This window comes from Bombus vancouverensis, unplaced genomic scaffold, assembly GCF_051014615.1.
Source record: "Bombus vancouverensis nearcticus unplaced genomic scaffold, iyBomVanc1_principal scaffold0030, whole genome shotgun sequence".
NCBI lineage: Eukaryota > Metazoa > Arthropoda > Insecta > Hymenoptera > Apidae > Bombus > Bombus vancouverensis.
This window is the reverse complement of record NW_027468921.1, coordinates 841,633-859,275: the sequence shown is the minus strand read 5'-3', so window position 1 is coordinate 859,275 and position 17,643 is coordinate 841,633. Positions and strand designations below refer to the sequence as shown.

General features: G+C 37.1%; 1 long non-coding RNA gene across 1 annotated transcript; it reads left to right on the top strand.

Moving 5' to 3' along the window:
- The first annotated feature begins 897 nt into the window (after positions 1 to 897).
- LOC143304304 (uncharacterized) lies at positions 898 to 4,140 on the top strand. The gene is made up of 2 exons (XR_013061034.1): positions 898 to 1,663; positions 1,815 to 4,140. It is a non-coding gene; the product is annotated as an uncharacterized LOC143304304 (long non-coding RNA).
- Positions 4,141 to 17,643: the final 13,503 nt, after the last annotated feature.

The window sequence follows — 17,643 nt, the reverse complement described above, 5'->3', positions numbered from 1 at the left end:
ATAAATATATTTTTTAAGATACTAATAATTAGGTAGTTATAAATTAGTATTATCAATTATTTTGCATTTATAATTCCGCCTCTAGTATAAGTGTTAATTGAAAACTAACTTTATGTTTCAAAAGGTACTAGCAAAGTCGTTGAGTAACAAGCCACTGATGCTAACACAAATAGCATTGTCGTAATTAAATATTTCTAAATATTCATTTTTCATTTTGAACCTGTAGAAACAATTTATTATATATACTATTAGCTAAGTAATTGCATATTTAATTAAGTCGAAATATAAAACTTAGTTATTTTAATAATTTAAAAAATAAAAAACTGACAAACATTTCAATTTAATTTATGGTTGGAACAAAAGACAGTTATTTTTCATTAATTGAAATATTGCAATGCAGAGTACTTTCCAAAATACGCCGAGAGTATTCCTGATGATGAAACGAGCGTTGCTTCATCGAACGCAGCTAAAGAAAACAACATCTATGTAGTTGGTGGTACGATGCCTGAAATAGAGGGCGATAAATTGTACAATACCTGTACTATTTGGGGTCCCGATGGAACGTTGATAGCAAAACACCGAAAGGTAAGTAATATATTCCTTTATGGCTTTGAATTTGAAAATATTGGGGTGAAGAAAGTGACTCTATCTAGGAATAATTTAGGAATATACATATGTACATACGTATACTATAACCAATTCTATAATTTACGGTTTATAAAATACGTTATGATACGGGAAACGCCCATTTTTGTTGTAATGTGTTTGTTGTTGTATAAATTTTTCACATACTTAAAATATTATTATACTTATTTTTTCTCCTTTTTAAACATGATTAAATGATAAGATTTTTTAATAAAAGAAAGTGATAAAAACGCTGTCAGTTATTAAATAAAAAGTAATTGAAGTTTAGGAGTTGGTAACTTTGATATTAAATTACAAAAGTTGCAGCAATAGAATTAGCGACTACATTTTTATGTTATTAGGTACATCTATTCGACATCGACATTCCTAATAAGATTACTTTTCGAGAGAGTGATTCACTCAGTCCTGGTAACTCCCTAACGACGTTCGATGTGGAGGGCTGCAAAATAGGTATTGGCATTTGCTATGATATTAGATTCGAGGAAATGGCACGCATTTATCGGAACAAAGGTACAGTAACTGAATCGATCAATACTTAACTAGCAAAAAATTAAATATCTTTCTTAAATATATTCTATATAAAATTAATATAATCTGTAACTCTGTATAAAAAGAAGCTTAATTTAAAAAACCAGTATATTTGCTGAAAATGAAACAAATAAAAGAATTAAAAGCACAATAAGAGGACTGTCCTCGCATATTCAGAAATGATGGAATGTGAACCGTGCAACTACGAAGTTAATTGGTATTCGGTGGCTTCATATTTCCTGCTTCTCTGAGTTAGGTTGCCAAATGCTGATATATCCAGCGGCATTCAATATGACCACTGGACCACTGCACTGGTCATTACTTCAGCGTTTCAGAGCGAATGATAATCAATTATACGTTGCCTGCATATCACCGGCTCGTGTTCCTTAAGCAAGTTACGTCGCATGGGGACATACACAGTTGACCAATCCCTGGGGAAAGATTCTTTACGATTTGGAAACTCAAGAGAATATGGCAGTCACCGATATCGGTAATTTACAGCTTAAAATTAAAAGCGAGAGATCCATGATGTAATTAATTTTTAGTCTCGTTAATTTATCGATTTAGCCATCTTCCTCTGTATTTGTTGAATTTATTAGTAAGCATTACTTATTACTTCGTATGTTTCTTTTTTCTATCAGATCTAAAAGTTGTTGAGGAAGTAAGGGCTCAGATACCTACATTTTCTCAGAGACGTACAGATTTGTACGACACTGTCTGTAAGAAGGAGTAACTCTACACTAAAACAGAAAATGTTTTTTTATAATATTTCTACTACGATATCCTTTTTCTGTGAATTATTACTAATTTCTTATCATTTGTACTACATGAATGACTCAATTAAGAAAACCAAAACGTTATAAATAATAATCTGTATATCTTGTGTATCAACATGTAATTGGATATTATAATAATATAGGAATGCTATAATAATATAGGATAATAATATAGGAGAATAATAATATAGAAAAAAATACATGCTTTTAAACACCTTTAATATCGATCACATAAATTGTTATAATTCACAATGATTACGCATACATAAAAGACCCCTCGATAGTAAAATTTACGATCAAAAGGCAATTACGTATCGTTTAACAACATTTAATTTATAACACCTTTTAAACATTTAGACAGATTAACACATAACACTTCTTATATATAAACATCAATTCGAAGTTATCGGCTTGGAGAAATTGGTCGATTAATACCTGTAGATTGTCTGTCTCGATGAAAGACTTAAAGAGAGCAAAAACATGATAATGCAGCTAATATAATATTCCTTCTTTCTTGTATCTGTCTGCCTCTCAGGTCGTTTTACTAATTACAATAAGTAATTTCGACTTCTTTGCGCTCTCTTTTAACGCATTCGAGACCGAAAGAAATTCATATCAGTCAGTAGGCAAGGGTATAATATACATATTTTATATATAACTTATGTAGTAATGTATATATCATGTTAATTTCATATTTTTTTCAATATAGAATTATTATATATATATATATATATATATATATATATATATATATATATATATATATAGTCGGAGATGAAATGAAAAACCGGAGCCTTCCCTATGCAATTTTGAGGAGGCCTTTTAGTGCTTTGGCCTAGATTTTATCATAACTGTAATTAAGTAATTGTCATCTGTAATTGTTTGACATTTGTGAAAAGCGAAAGTGGGTTCGAGGTGACAACTGGTCGCTGAACGTAGCCACGGTCACGGGATAAACGTTTTGCTTGATGAAGACAGAAATTGCCTAGTATCGGCGTTTGGATCTTTCTCGATGTTACCAAGGAGTATATAACAAACTTTTGACAGATATTGCCTAGCAACAACGATTGGAACCTTCTCGATGTTTCCAGCGAGAATATAACAAACAAATGCAGTCGTATTACGAAAAAGATTTTAATCAGAGAGGCATTCGTGTGGTCGCCTTGGAAAGTGATACATCGAGTAATTTTTCCGTGTGATTCAGCAAACGTATTTTTGTGTTATAAAATTGTTTAAAGTTTTCCCGTTGACCGTGTATTCGTTTGAACCCCGGATCATTGTTTATAGCGTAAATTAAATTCAATATTTGTAAATTTATCAATCGTTAATTTTCATTATTCGTTAAAATTAGTAAATCGTAAGATATATTATTCGTTTCTTTTATTGTTCGATAAAACTTATTATTCTTTAATCTAATTAATAATTTAATTTATCATTTGTTAATCAATCATATCATTTACAAAATTCATTATTCATAATATTTGTAAAACCTTGTTTATTCGTGTAAATATATTCTCTGTTTTGTAAAACAATGGCTAATTCAAACGAAGAATCGTTACGCGCCTTAAATCCTAATGTTAACCCGACATATATATATATGACTGTACATAATACATTATAGAATAACATAGTATATAATTTTATATTTTAAAAATATGAGGTATACTATTTAAGATTGTCATCGATTTAAAATCAAAGTATGAAAAGGATACCCCGGAGAGAGTAAAACACAGAATCATTCTAACTAAACATTCAGATCGTACCGACACCTAGGTATCGTCTTACAATTAAGTCTCGGTCTCGAATGGATTAAAATGAAATACATACTTGCAGCTTCAACATCTTCAATATCGAGGAGATTCAAACTTTACAAATAAATGTAAATTGCGATGTAAAACAAAGCGATGTAAAAAGGGAAAAAGGAGGAAAGAAGGAACAGGGAAGCAAAGAGAAGAAACGAATTTTTCATTTTCTCTTGCCAGGAATATAAGATGCTAAGTAATCTTCCTAAGTAATCTCCTCCAGCTTTTTCTAGTTTGCTCAATAATTATTAGTACATGTTAGGAAAACAAATAGAATTTTTGTTCTCAAGCGAGGTATAATTTAAATTTTGTATGTACACAAAAATGTTAAATATCTGTAATAAACATGGTATAATCAATTTTTTTACATAAAATTATATTGTATAGGCTATTGTTATTTAAACATTTTAAATTGGATGAAGAAAAAAAATGACGCAAATAAAACGTAGGACATTTTAATTAAAGAGACTAATATAGAGATTTATCTACTTAACTGTGATTAAATCATCTCCACTTAACGCTCTACCTCTTCTATTAATTATGCTTCGTTAAACTATGATTACAGAGGATGGGTTTTTTGATAAAATGACATTCTGACAAATATATATAGATCGATATATATAGATATAGATAGACAAATATATAGATTCTTACAACAGTAGTTATGAATGAACAGTAGTTATTGTATCAATTCCGTTCTTCAGAAGCTTCATTTGTGAAAAGACAATTCGCCAGAATATGGATTCACTGTAGTTATAGCTATAGGATTTCAATCTAGTTGACAGACTTGCTTTACGTAGAGAATATCTGTCTCTTGTTCTACCTTATCGCGATTCTCTCCTCATCTTATACGCTTTGTCGAGTGTCACGTAATTTTTGGGTTGGTTGGTGAAAATAAAATATAGTTGAGTCGTAACACAACTATTAACTTGGTTTTAATCAACCTTTATTATGAATTCAGCAATCACAATGTAACACGCACTGAGTTAACATAAATCACAATTCACTCCAACCACGTTATGTAAGACTTAGTTACAACAATACATTAAGTACGCGACTTATAAGAGTAGAGACCGACATAGATATGTTGACTATTCTAAGGATACAGAATAAGTGAAGTTTTACTGACGATACTGTGTCTGAGGAAAGCTAGAGGTGGGTGTGTCTAAGGACACGGGACTATCGGATTTGTTGATGACAATTTTGGTTAAGGAAGTGAGGGCAGTAGACACCATCTCCGATTGGATAATAGGACGGTTGGTAGACCAGGAAGGGTTTTAGCCGCCCTCGCGAGAAAGTTGCCAACGGAACATACCAGATGTGGAGAAAACCAACTTTCTAAGCTAACACGTGGTAGACAATAAACGTAAAGGGAAATTTAAGACAGGAAATACTCGCTTGGTCCGAAGGACCTTAACTATAAAAATGCCAAGGCCCCTGGTGGGCACTTAAGACTATTGAGGGTGCGCGCCAAGGATATGCAGACATCTGGGTGCCATCCTGTCCGTGGTGTGTGGCCTGGTCTCTGATATGAATTGACGTTACACGAGCAAAGTAATATTGGCATATATCTCGGCTCTGGTTACAATCATTAGTTTCCGCCTAAACGGTTAGAATCACATAGCTCGCGCTCTATTCTCGTTTATTCAACATTCAGGCCATATGGTCGCATGCGACGAGTTTTATGTTAATTCCGACCGATTACAATACCTTTCTTTCGTTTACAAGGAACGACGAGACTGGCAGTTGCGTGATTTCCAATGCAAAAGCCGCGATATCTGCACGATAACCTAACCTCAACCGATTTTGTTGTACTATTCTTATGTGGACTTCGTTTGTACCACTTTCGTAACAAAAATAGAATACGTAGAACACAGCATTCCGTTATGCGATATTGTCGATTCATAACATCCGAAAAATCAGAGATAATTATTTCCCTACAGTTGTACATTTGTGTGAAAAATTACGAACGTAAAGTTGTTTGGTGCATGCACAGTCCTCCCCTCCCCTGCATTTGCGTGGACATGCTAGAAAGATTCACTTTTCCACGGTGAAACTGTATGTATTATAATTTCATTTTTACAAAGGTCGAACATCCTACTATGCATAAATTTAATATTAATATAAGCAGGTTTCGTGTTAAGTATTACATCTGACGTATAAGCACACGTGTGTACGAGCCTTGGTTTTAAATGTCTTGTAGTAGACACCGAAAAGATTATTCAGTTGGATATCTGACTCAACATCAATATTTTACTAGGAGATAACATGTTAAGAACACGTTGGTGGATGGCATGGGAGATGATGAATGAAGACATACTTCTGTGAGATACATAAAATAGTAGTCAGAACGTATTTTGGCGCTTGGGGACAGCAACAGCTTTTTTTTTTTTTTTTATTTATTTGTTGGAATTACAATCAATTCTCGCGTTGAGAATTTTCAGTAATTTTTCTGGCGTGGCGCAGTGACATGGCTGTTTATTTACAATAAGTTAATACTTATTATAGATAGGTATAATTTATAAGTATTATAAGTAAGTGCATATGCTTAATTTGGATAATTAAATGAATCTAACGTTTAGGTCTAGCGGGTAGTGCCTCTTCAGCCTGCGAATCTGGTCCGTCGTATCGAGTAGTCCAGTGATTAGGGGGTTTCGGTGTTTCTTGACTCTTTTGCTATATCTGTCGCTATATTTTGCTATTTCCTCTTTGACTGTAGGTATCTTGAGGCCGCGATGGATGGTTTCGTTGGTAACATACCAAGGTGCGTCTATTAAGGCTCTTAGCGTTTTCGATTGGCATCGTTGTAGTATTTCGATGTTGGAGTTACTTGCTGTTCCCCATCGCTTCCTATATCCCTATATTCCGTACTTGCTTCGCTTGGTACTTTTATAATTTTCGTAGTTACAATAAAAAATTTAATTCTTAACAGATTAAAGATTTAACCTCTTGCTTTATAGTGTACAATAATTTTTTTCTTTTTCTTTTTTTTTTTTTTTTTTTGTATAGGTTATGTGATCCATAGTTTGAGTAACTAGTACATATATATAATTACGTGACAAGCTTTCATTTCAATCTATATTTGAGATTAATATTTTATCAGTTTCTGTTCGTAACAACATCGAAGTAGTCCATAAGTTTGAAGAGTATAATTAAGGAAGTTATGAAGCAAGAGGTTAAGGACAAATTCTGAAAGAGGTTATGTACAACTCAGTAGTACTGCTTTACATTACTTTGCGAATTACTTTTCAAGCATAAAAATAGTTTAACAGCCACTTATAGTTACTTCCTTACCATTACATTCATTAAATTCGTTTGATTTTGTAAACAAAATAACCACGCTGACCAGTCTCTTATTTAAAATAGAATTATTTTGTCATATATCCAACAGTTTACTTTCTCTTCGCTTTGTCTCGTATTACGACTTTATAACGGTGTTTCTTTAAACTTTAAACGATCGTAATAAATGTATTTACGGACGATGACTGATATCTGGTCTGTCTTAAAGTTTCAACTAATTAGTGCCCCGTTACTTTGGACGTTATGAAATGTTGTATAACCAAAGACTTATCTTCTCTTTTGGTAGTTGCATAAGAGAAGACTGAGCCATTGAAACGCTCGAATAGATTAGCTGATTCGCTTAACGTATTTTTACTTCCGACGAGCTAAACACAAGAGCAGAAAGCACTTAAGGAATAATACAGAAACGTCAAACGTATACAGAAATATATTTCGTAAAAGCATTAGTACGTAACATGTCTTTATAATTCTATTTATGTATAGTAAAATGGCTTGTTTCCATTTTCATGAATTATAACTGACATTTCAAGGCATTCATGTAAATATGTAACTCTCGTTAATTAATAATTTAACAATGCGTCATGAAACGTATCATTTTCGTTTCTTCCTTTGTTTCGTTATACACAGGAACGAATTTGTAAATAAAGATGTATAATCAACGATAACATATGACAGCGAGTATAATAACTGTCAGCAAAGGAAGAGGTCGGTAAAATGATTGTGGTTGATCTCAGTGTATCGGTAAATAAGCTTCGACAGACGTTGCCGGGGGACTCGGTGTCGGTGAAACCGCGTCGATGAAATGATTGTCAGTGATTTAAAGATAACCCAATTTATTGATCTGTCTCCCCTTCATGGTGTTGTACGTCTCTCTATAAAACATATTCTACCTCGGAGGGCTGAAAAATTTAACTTGGTCTCACTGGACTGGACTGTAAGTAAGAAAATTGAAATGCAAAATCCACGTGTGAGCGCAACGGTTTAGATGGAAAGTTCGATAGGACAATTATGTATATTAGCCTGAAAGAAAGCTCGTGGCTTCGCACGCAACACGTAATTTCCCTCGCTGAAATAATCCTATTACAACGATACGATTTAAAATTTTCCTTAACAGACCTCGCAATGTAATTCTTCATCTACAATTTTTTATTCGGCCTGAAACAAGAGACTTTCGAAGCCTTATAGAGTCTCGCGAATCTAAAAGTCAGGTTTCAACGTATTTTCGCGTCTTATTCTATAATACTGAAGACATTAAAGGTGTTAACGATTATTGTCTCACTATGTACGTACATCAAACGAGTACTTACGTAAGAGACGAATGGAAATGGAAACAGCCGAGAATAATTGAAGATAATTTGAATACGTTCCAGGCTATAATACAATTTCTCGTGAACCGTAATTGATTCGCAGAAGGGAATTGCTGCTTCTCACGACTAGCAAAGTGTTTCGCAAAAAAAAAAAAAAAGAAAAGAAAAATGGTATCGGAAGGATAGAAAAAAGCGGTGGCCTACATCAAGCAATCTTCATGCCGATAATGCATTTATTATTCAGATCGTTCATTTTCTATCGCGTAACAGACACTGGGATAACTGACAGAACGAGCGTATAAATCTTGCATCTCTCAACCTGACTTCTCCCAATTCGTATACTTCCATCCTTCGTATAAGTGACAATGAATCAGAAGAGTTTCATAGCAATATTGAACAACATACAGTCAACTACAACACCATTAGATACATCCACCATACAGTCAACTACAACACCATTAGATAACAGCAATACAATAGATTATAATTTTCTACGTGTCATTGATTCATCGTCATCATTTTCCATTTTTTTAGCATATGTAAAAACGTATCTGACGTAATCTTACCTCGCTCTTTGAGTACAAAAATCCATTCAAATGAAACAAAGGGAAAAGAAATAAGAAAACAAACACTCACATACGAATCTTCATTACATAACTGTATGTACTTCTCGAGGTATAATTACTCAGACACGTTACAGCGTACCTTCTTCGTTCCCTGATGGCTGATGTTGATCGTTGACGTTTATAATGAAAGAATTTCGTCAACGGCGCCATCTGGATCCCTGTTGAAAAATTAAAATAGCCGCAACAGCACCATTAAGCTCATCACCCAGAGTAGCTTTTGTGGCTGAGTCGTGGAGGAATTATTATCATCAACGACATAAACTTTACCAGTTCCGGTAATGTTCTTCAGATGGTCCAGGCATTCGAACTCGCAACATCGCTTTCCAAGACGGAATTTCTTGCATGTCTGTAGTAAAAAGAAATCGAATCTGGTCCGTCGTATCGAGTAGTCCAGTGATTAGCGGGTTTCGGTGTTTCTTGACTCTTTTGCTATATCTGTCGCTATATTTTGCTATTTCCTCTTTGACTGTAGGTATCTTGAGGTCGCGATGGATGGTTTCGTTGGTAACATACCAAGGTGCGTCTATTAAGGCTCTTAGCGTTTTCGATTGGAATCGTTGTAGTATTTCGATGTTGGAGTTACTTGGACAGCAACAGCTGGTGATACTGTCATACACCTCCATTTATAAACTTTCGAAAATCGATGTGACCTTCAAACTTTAGTGTATTCTGTTTCACAGCACAAAATGTTTCCGAAACGTACGTTTATTGTTACAATGAACTTGACTAATGGCTCTGAAATACTATCCTTGAAAAAACAATGGGGGAATTGGAGCAAAAAAAAGAAGGAAATAAACAAAGACCTTGTTGGTTCGTAAAAATAAAATATGCTACAGGAAAAACTTTTTCCAACGGATTGAGATGCGACAAGCTATGACGCGAATCGAGCGTTTGTCTACAGGAGCGCATTTTCGGTGGATATATATGTCGGAATGACATTGGGGATAGGGTTGTCGGTGTTTGAGGAGTCTTCATTGAAGGTAGCCATCGTTGCGGTGTAACGAAGATACGATTTATTGACACAGGTATGAATAACACAGGTTTGACAATCTACCACGGCGGTGAGACGTCCGCGACACTAGTGACAGTGGTCTCCGGTTCAATAACGAATCCGCGGCCAACGGGATGACAGATGGGCGTTCTCGCTGAATCTAAGTCTGACTCGTAAAAATAATTGCTGAGCGTAAAAACGTTACTCTTTGGTCGACGGGAGCGCATAAAAGAATGCCCGTCCCGTCCCGATGATGCCACAGAGGAAAACTATAATGGGGTGTGTCTAAGGACACGAGATCATCGGATTCGTCGAGAAAAGCCTTCGTTCAGAAAGTAAGGGAAATTGGCGTTGCTGCTAATTGGTCAACCTCCATATCGGTGGTTAGAAAAAGATGCTAGCCGCCCTCGAGGGAAAGTTGCTAGTGGGAGACGCCGCTCGTTGAAAAATATGTCTCCCCTATCTTCCCGTAGTTGGGACAAAGACTGTTCGTCTGTTTGAAGGACTTTAGTTAACTAAACCTTAAGATTTATAACGGGCCCTCGGGCTAGCCGAACATGTACTGCGGAGACGCATCGACATCTGGCAATCATCTTACTCGAAGAATAGGGTCTGCGTGTGGCGAGCCACGGGACAGAAACCGTTGGAATGTTTACTGTCGCGTGTCGCCACGAATTTTTCTTTTAAGGAGAGCTATAGAATTACTCCATACCTTTGTTAGGCAAAGCGTTCATCCCTTGACCGCGGCTACGTTGGGCGACAGACTGTCACCTCGAGCCAAAGCTCACCGTCACTAATCTCGAACAATTACAATCGGATTGAATAACTACAATAGTTTAGTTACAGTTATAGTAGACTTTAGATTGCAATGTTGCGGGGCTATCCAAAGGTTCCGGTGTCCTTTCATCTCCGACATATAGATATACATGTATATGTGACGAAATATACTAAAGCAATATTGACCCTTTGTCGCTGAAAGTATCAAACTACAAAACTTTCTTTCAAATTTTCAGAATAAGGAAATCAGGATCATGATAAATAATTGGAACATAATTAAAAATAATATATCTTCTCTATAAGATAATGAATACATTGGTTCATTTAATTTTTATGGATATTCAAACGCTTCTGTGAAATAAAACGTCAAGATTATAGAGTATAAAATTCATAGCTATGAAATAACTAAAACTCTGATGTATTATTAAAAATATACGTTATGTTGTATGTAGTGATACATACAAAGATTGCATGTACAAACCCATAATTAACACAATGCTACCGCAACCATTCTGCAATCTACCTTGCCCAAAACACTCTTCCAGTCACCTCCAAACTCTTCAATTCTCTCCACCTAACCACCCACAAACCATTCACAAACGTGCAATTCTCGACAAAAGAAGAACTTATCGTCAGTTGTCCTTAACATCTCGTTCATTCATTTGGTCCCTATCCCCCTATTTCCTCCCACTGCGATGATCGCACTACATTTTGCCACGTCTCTATTCTATTCTCTGGATGATCTGAATTCTCGAGCAGTCGAGTGACGATTGATCTGTACAATTGACCGATTTCTTTTTACTACAGACATGCAAGAAATACCGTGTTGGAGAGCGATGTTGCGAGTTCGAGTGCCTGGACCATCTGAAGAACGTTACCGGAACTGGTATAGTTTATGTCGTTGATGATAAGAATTCCTCCACGACTCAGCAACAAGAGCTACTCTGGGTAATGAGCTTAATGGTGCTGTTGCGGCTATTTTAATTTTTCAACAAGGATCCAGATGGCGCCGTTGACGAAATTCTTTCATTATAAACGTCAACGATCAACATCAGCCATCAGGGAACAAAGAAGGTACGCTGTAACGTGTCTGAGTAATTATACCTCGAGGAGTACATACAGTTATGTGATGAAGATTCGTATGTGAGTGTTTGTTTTCTTATTTCTTTCCCCTTTGTTTCATTTGAATGGATTTTTGTACTCAAAGAGCGAGGTAAGATTACGTCAGATACGTTTTTACATATGCTAAAAAAATGGAAAATGATGATGATGAATCAATGACGCGTAGAAAATTATAATCTATTGTATTGCTGTTATCTAATGGTGTTGTAGTTGACTGTATGGTGGATGTATCTAATGGTGTTGTAGTTGACTGTATGTTGTTCAATATTGCTATGAAACTCTTCTGATTCATTGTCACGTATACGAAGGATGGAAGTATACGAATTGGGAGAAGTCAGGTTGAGAGATGCAAAATTTATACGCTCGCTCTGTCAGTTATCCCAGTGTCTGTTACGCGATAGAGAATGAACGAACTGAATAATAAATGCATTATCGGCATGAAGATTGCTTGATGTAGGCCACCGCTTTTTTTCTATCCTTCCGATACCATTTTTCTTTTCTTTTTTTTTTTTTGCGAAACACTTTGCTAGTCGTGAGAAGCAGCAATTCCCTTCTGCGAATCAATTACGGTTCACGAGAAATTGTAATATAGCCTGGAACGTATTCAAATTATCTTCAATTATTCTCGGCTGTTTCCATTTCCATTCGTCTCTTACGTAAGTACTCGTTTGATGTACGTACATAGTGAGACAATAATCGTTAACACCTTTAATGTCTTCAGTATTATAGAATAAGACGCGAAAATACGTTGAAACCTGACTTTTAGATTCGCGAGACTCTATAAGGCTTCGAAAGTCTCTTGTTTCAGGCCGAATAAAAAATTGTAGATGAAGAATTACATTGCGAGGTCTGTTAAGGAAAATTTTAAATCGTATCGTTGTAATAGGATTATTTCAGCGAGGGAAATTACGTGTTGCGTGCGAAGCCACGAGCTTTCTTTCAGGCTAATATACATAATTGTCCTATCGAACTTTCCATCTAAACCGTTGCGCTCACACATGGATTTTGCATTTCAATTTTCTTACTTACAGTCCAGTCCAGTGAGACCAAGTTAAATTTTTCAGCCCTCCGAGGTAGAATATGTTTTATAGAGAGACGTACAACGCCATGAAGGGGAGACAGATCAATAAATTGGGTTATCTTTAAATCACTGACAATCATTTCATCGACGCGGTTTCACCGACACCGAGTCCCCCGGCAACGTCTGTCGAAGCTTATTTACCGATACACTGAGATCAACCACAATCATTTTACCGACCTCTTCCTTTGCTGACAGTTATTATACTCGCTGTCATATGTTATCGTTGATTATACATCTTTATTTACAAATTCGTTCCTGTGTATAACGAAACAAAGGAAGAAACGAAAATGATACGTTTCATGACGCATTGTTAAATTATTAATTAACGAGAGTTACATATCTACATGAATGCCTTGAAATGTCAGTTATAATTCATGAAAATGGAAACAAGCCATTTTACTATACATAAATAGAATTATAAAGACATGTTACGTACTAATGCTTTTACGAAATATATTTCTGTATGCGTTTGACGTTTCTGTATTATTCCTTATGTGCTTTCTGCTCTTGTGTTTAGCTCGTCGGAAGTAAAAATACATTAAGCGAATCAGCTAATCTATTCGAGCGTTTCAATGGCTCAGTCTTCTCTTATGCAACTACCAAAAGAGAAGATAAGTCATTGGTTATACAACATTTCATAACGTCCAAAGTAACGGGGCACTAATTAGTTGAAACTTTAAGACAGACCAGATATCAGTCATCGTCCGTAAATACATTTATTACGATCGTTTAAAGTTTAAAGAAACACCGTTATAAAGTCGTAATACGAGACAAAGCGAAGAGAAAGTAAACTGTTGGATATATGACAAAATAATTCTATTTTAAATAAGAGACTGGTCAGCGTGGTTATTTTGTTTACAAAATCAAACGAATGTAATGAATGTAATGGTAAGGAAGTAACTATAAGTGGCTGTTAAATTATTTTTATGCTTGAAAAGTAATTCGCAAAGTAATGTAAAGCAGTACTACTGAGTTGTACATAACCTCTTTCAGAATTTGTTCTTAACCTCTTGCTTCATAACTTCCTTAATTATACTCTTCAAACTTATGGACTACTTCGATGTTGTTACGAACAGAAACTGATAAAATATTAATCTTAAATATAGATTGAAATGAAAGCTTGTCACGTAAATATATATATGTACTAGTTACTCAAACTATGGATCACATAACCTATACAAAAAAAAAAAAAAAAAAAAAAGAAAAAGAAAAAAATTATTGTACACTATAAAGCAAGAGGTTAAATCTTTAATCTGTTAAGAATTAAATTTTTTATTGTAACTGCGAAAATTATAAAAGTACCAAGCGAAGCAAGTACGGAATATATGCGGAATATGAATCGCTCAACGAGCCAAAGAGCGGCTCAGTGACAAAATTAGTAATGTAAAGACCACAAATATTACAACATTATATTCTACCACAAAATAATTCTCTATACAAAAAAGGTACACAACGAATCGATTTTTCACAACGATAAGAGTCAACAGAACCAATCAAGACCAGGCGAGACTCTCATAAGACAACGATATCAGAGGGATCAAATCAGCGACTTCAATCTATGTTACAGAGTATAGTTATCAAGAAAAATTGCTCTTTTCATGAAAAGTATGGTAATGATACTCTTATAATACATTGTATATCTGGCAGTCGGATGTGCCCGTGGCCATCGGAAATGTAAAGACGACGCTTTTAGAAAGTGATAGCGCCATCGCGTTATAAAAACGCGTTAGAAGAAGGACGGTTTCGCTATCCAAGGCGAATCGAAAAGTGTGCGTGTTGCGAGAATCAGAGTTGATCGAGACGTCGAAGCATAGAGTCGTTAGAATTGAGTTGCGAGTGTTGTCGAGTGTTAGAGTTGCTAGTGAGAGAGAGAGAGAGAGAGAGAGAGAGTTACCAAATAGTTGTCAAGTTATTTGTTGTAAATACGAGCGTTGCATTTAGTTTTCCTGTTAATCAAACATCGTTTCTCTGTCTAACTAATATCTGTATTTTCAATCCATTATTAATATATTCCGATATTACAAGTGGGGGCTCGTCCGGGATTGAATAAGACAGAGAAACGATACGACTTAACGGAGCTATTTGTGCGGGAGTAGAAAAGAATAGAATAAAATGGCAAACGTTGAAGACGAACGATTGTCGGGTGAAGAGGATTTGACGCTGGAGGAGCTGAGGAGTAAGCTCGCACAGATGAATCTGCCTATATCCGGTGCGAGATCAGTGCTGGTTGCCAGGTTGAACAGAGCGTGCAAACCTGGTCGATCTACTCCTAAGGATTCGAAGCGTGGCGAAGAATCAACAAACCAGCGAGATCTAAGAAGCAAGCAGAGAGCCGAACGCAGTCAAGAGGGAGAGGAAGACCTCGAGAAGCTGAGGACGAAAGAGCTGAGAGCGCGTCTCGTTAGCTTGGGGTTGAAGGTAACGGGAAGAAAATCCGAACTACGCGCGCGGCTACAGGCGGCCCTAGAAGGAGACGATGTATCGTCGGAAGAAGGGAGCTCCGACGAAAGTGAAGGCGAGGACGATAAACAAGGCGCGCGAGAATACAGGAGAGGCACGCGAGCGGTGTATCAGGACCGCGATGAGTATCAGCAGAAGTATATGCGTCGGTTCGATGTTGAGTCTTAAAGACGTGGAAGACTCATTAGAGAAATTCAGCGGGGATGATCTGCTGAGTGTAAATCAGTGGGTGGAAGACTTCGAGGAAATGGCAGAAGTGTGGGGTTGGTCAGACGCCCACATGGTGGCCTATGCTAAGAAATTACTCGCAGGCTCCGCTCAGGCCTTCGTACGACAAGAGCGATGCGCGAAGTTTTGGGCAAAGCTAAAAAAGGCGTTGAGGAATGAGTTTGAAAATGTAGTAAGCGACCAACAGATACATGGCGAGTTATCCCATAGAAAGAAGAAAGCAGATGAGAGTCTGCAACAATATATGTATCACATGTGCGGGATTGCAAAACAAGGAAGGGTTGATACGCAATCCTTGATAGACTACATTATTCAAGGCATTCCCGACGAGGTCGCGAACAAGACTGTGCTATACGGAGCCAGGAATATCGAGCAATTAAAAGAGCGTTTCAGGCGCTACGAAGCGATAAAAAGAGATATGGAGATGAGGACGAAATTTGAGGAGCCGAAGAGTAGCAGGGTAAAGCCGGTGGCGAAGCTGTCCGAAACCGAGAGGAACAAGGAACCCGGTCGATCTGGAGATGCGAGGAAGGCGCGATGCTACAATTGCGGTGATGCGGAGCACGTGTGTGCGGAGTGTCCGAGCAAGTCGAGAGGACCTAAATGCTTCAAATGTAGGGAGTACGGACACATCGCATCAAAATGCGACAAGGCACTGGGTGAGCCCTCAAAAAAAGTTTACAGCGTGTTTCGGTCGTTACAAACAAGGCGTGGTAAGGATGTTAAGATGGAAAATTTCGAATTGAGCGCGTTGATAGACACCGGTAGTGAGCTGACTCTAATGCGAGCAGATCAGCATGTGAAAATCGGAGCGTTCAGATTAAGTCGGGAAATCGTTGGATTTCGCGGTGTCGGTTCCGGAAGGAATTTTACGCTCGGGAAATTTTCGACGAACATTATTATAGACAATGAGTCGTACTGTATAACCATACACGTAGTTCCAGACACAGTGATGCAACATTCGCTTATTATTGGCGCAGACTTTTTGGACACTGTTGAAATAAGTATAAAAGGGGGAAAATCTTTTATTAGTAGAATAAAGGACGAAAATCCCGATGAGTGTCCGGAAGTCCTCATGATAGATGTAGAGACACAGGCGAGTGAGATAGATTTGTCACACGTTAAGGACATGCAACATAGGCTAAAAAGAGATTTGAAGAGAACCAAAGCATTGCTAAGAGACGCTCAAACGATGCTGGAGAGATCGAAAGGTGACACGACGGGTAAAGCAGCTTTACGACAGCTGAAGAACCAGTTAGAAGATGCAGAATGCGCTAGAGCAGTTGCAGTTAAAGCGAAACAGGCACTGGAGCAAGAACCGAATGAGACGCAGGCTTCGTTGCAGGAAGTACTGCGGCAACGTTCCGAAGCAGAAGATCGTGTTAATGTAGCTAGTCGCGAACGAACTGAGCTACTGTCGCAATTGGAAGAAAATAAAGAAGAGTTAGCAGAAGTTTTGAAGAAGTATCGGGCAGCTGTGCAGCAAGTGTCGGAGGAACGGAGAATAGTGGCAAGACACGTGGTGATTGGTAAAGTGGACCACGAGATGGTGTCCTCGTCGGATTCTTGCCGCCAGCAGGAGGACTTAGCGAACATCACGAGGAGGAAGAATCTGGCTAAACAACAGCAACAGGATGTTGTTGATGATATTTGCGAATTTACTGAGAAGGATAGCGTTGCGGGTGTGAGGGTTGTTTCAAGTTTTCGGATAGACTCGAAGAGAGTGAGTGCAAGGCGAACGAAAAGACAAGGGAAGTCGCACGCGCGGAATCCCTCCAATAATATCGATACGAAGATTCGATATACAGAGGATGTGGATGACGAGGACGACGATGGGATTGTCGAGGACACGATGAACGTGAAGACCTTCGAAAAAGAAGAGATCATAGTCTCGGTAGATGGTAAGTTGTTAACGTCTTCCATGTACGAACCGAGCCTACGAAAATGTCACGATGCTGCCACGACGATCAAAGCCCCTGACAAGAGTGAAATGGGTAAAC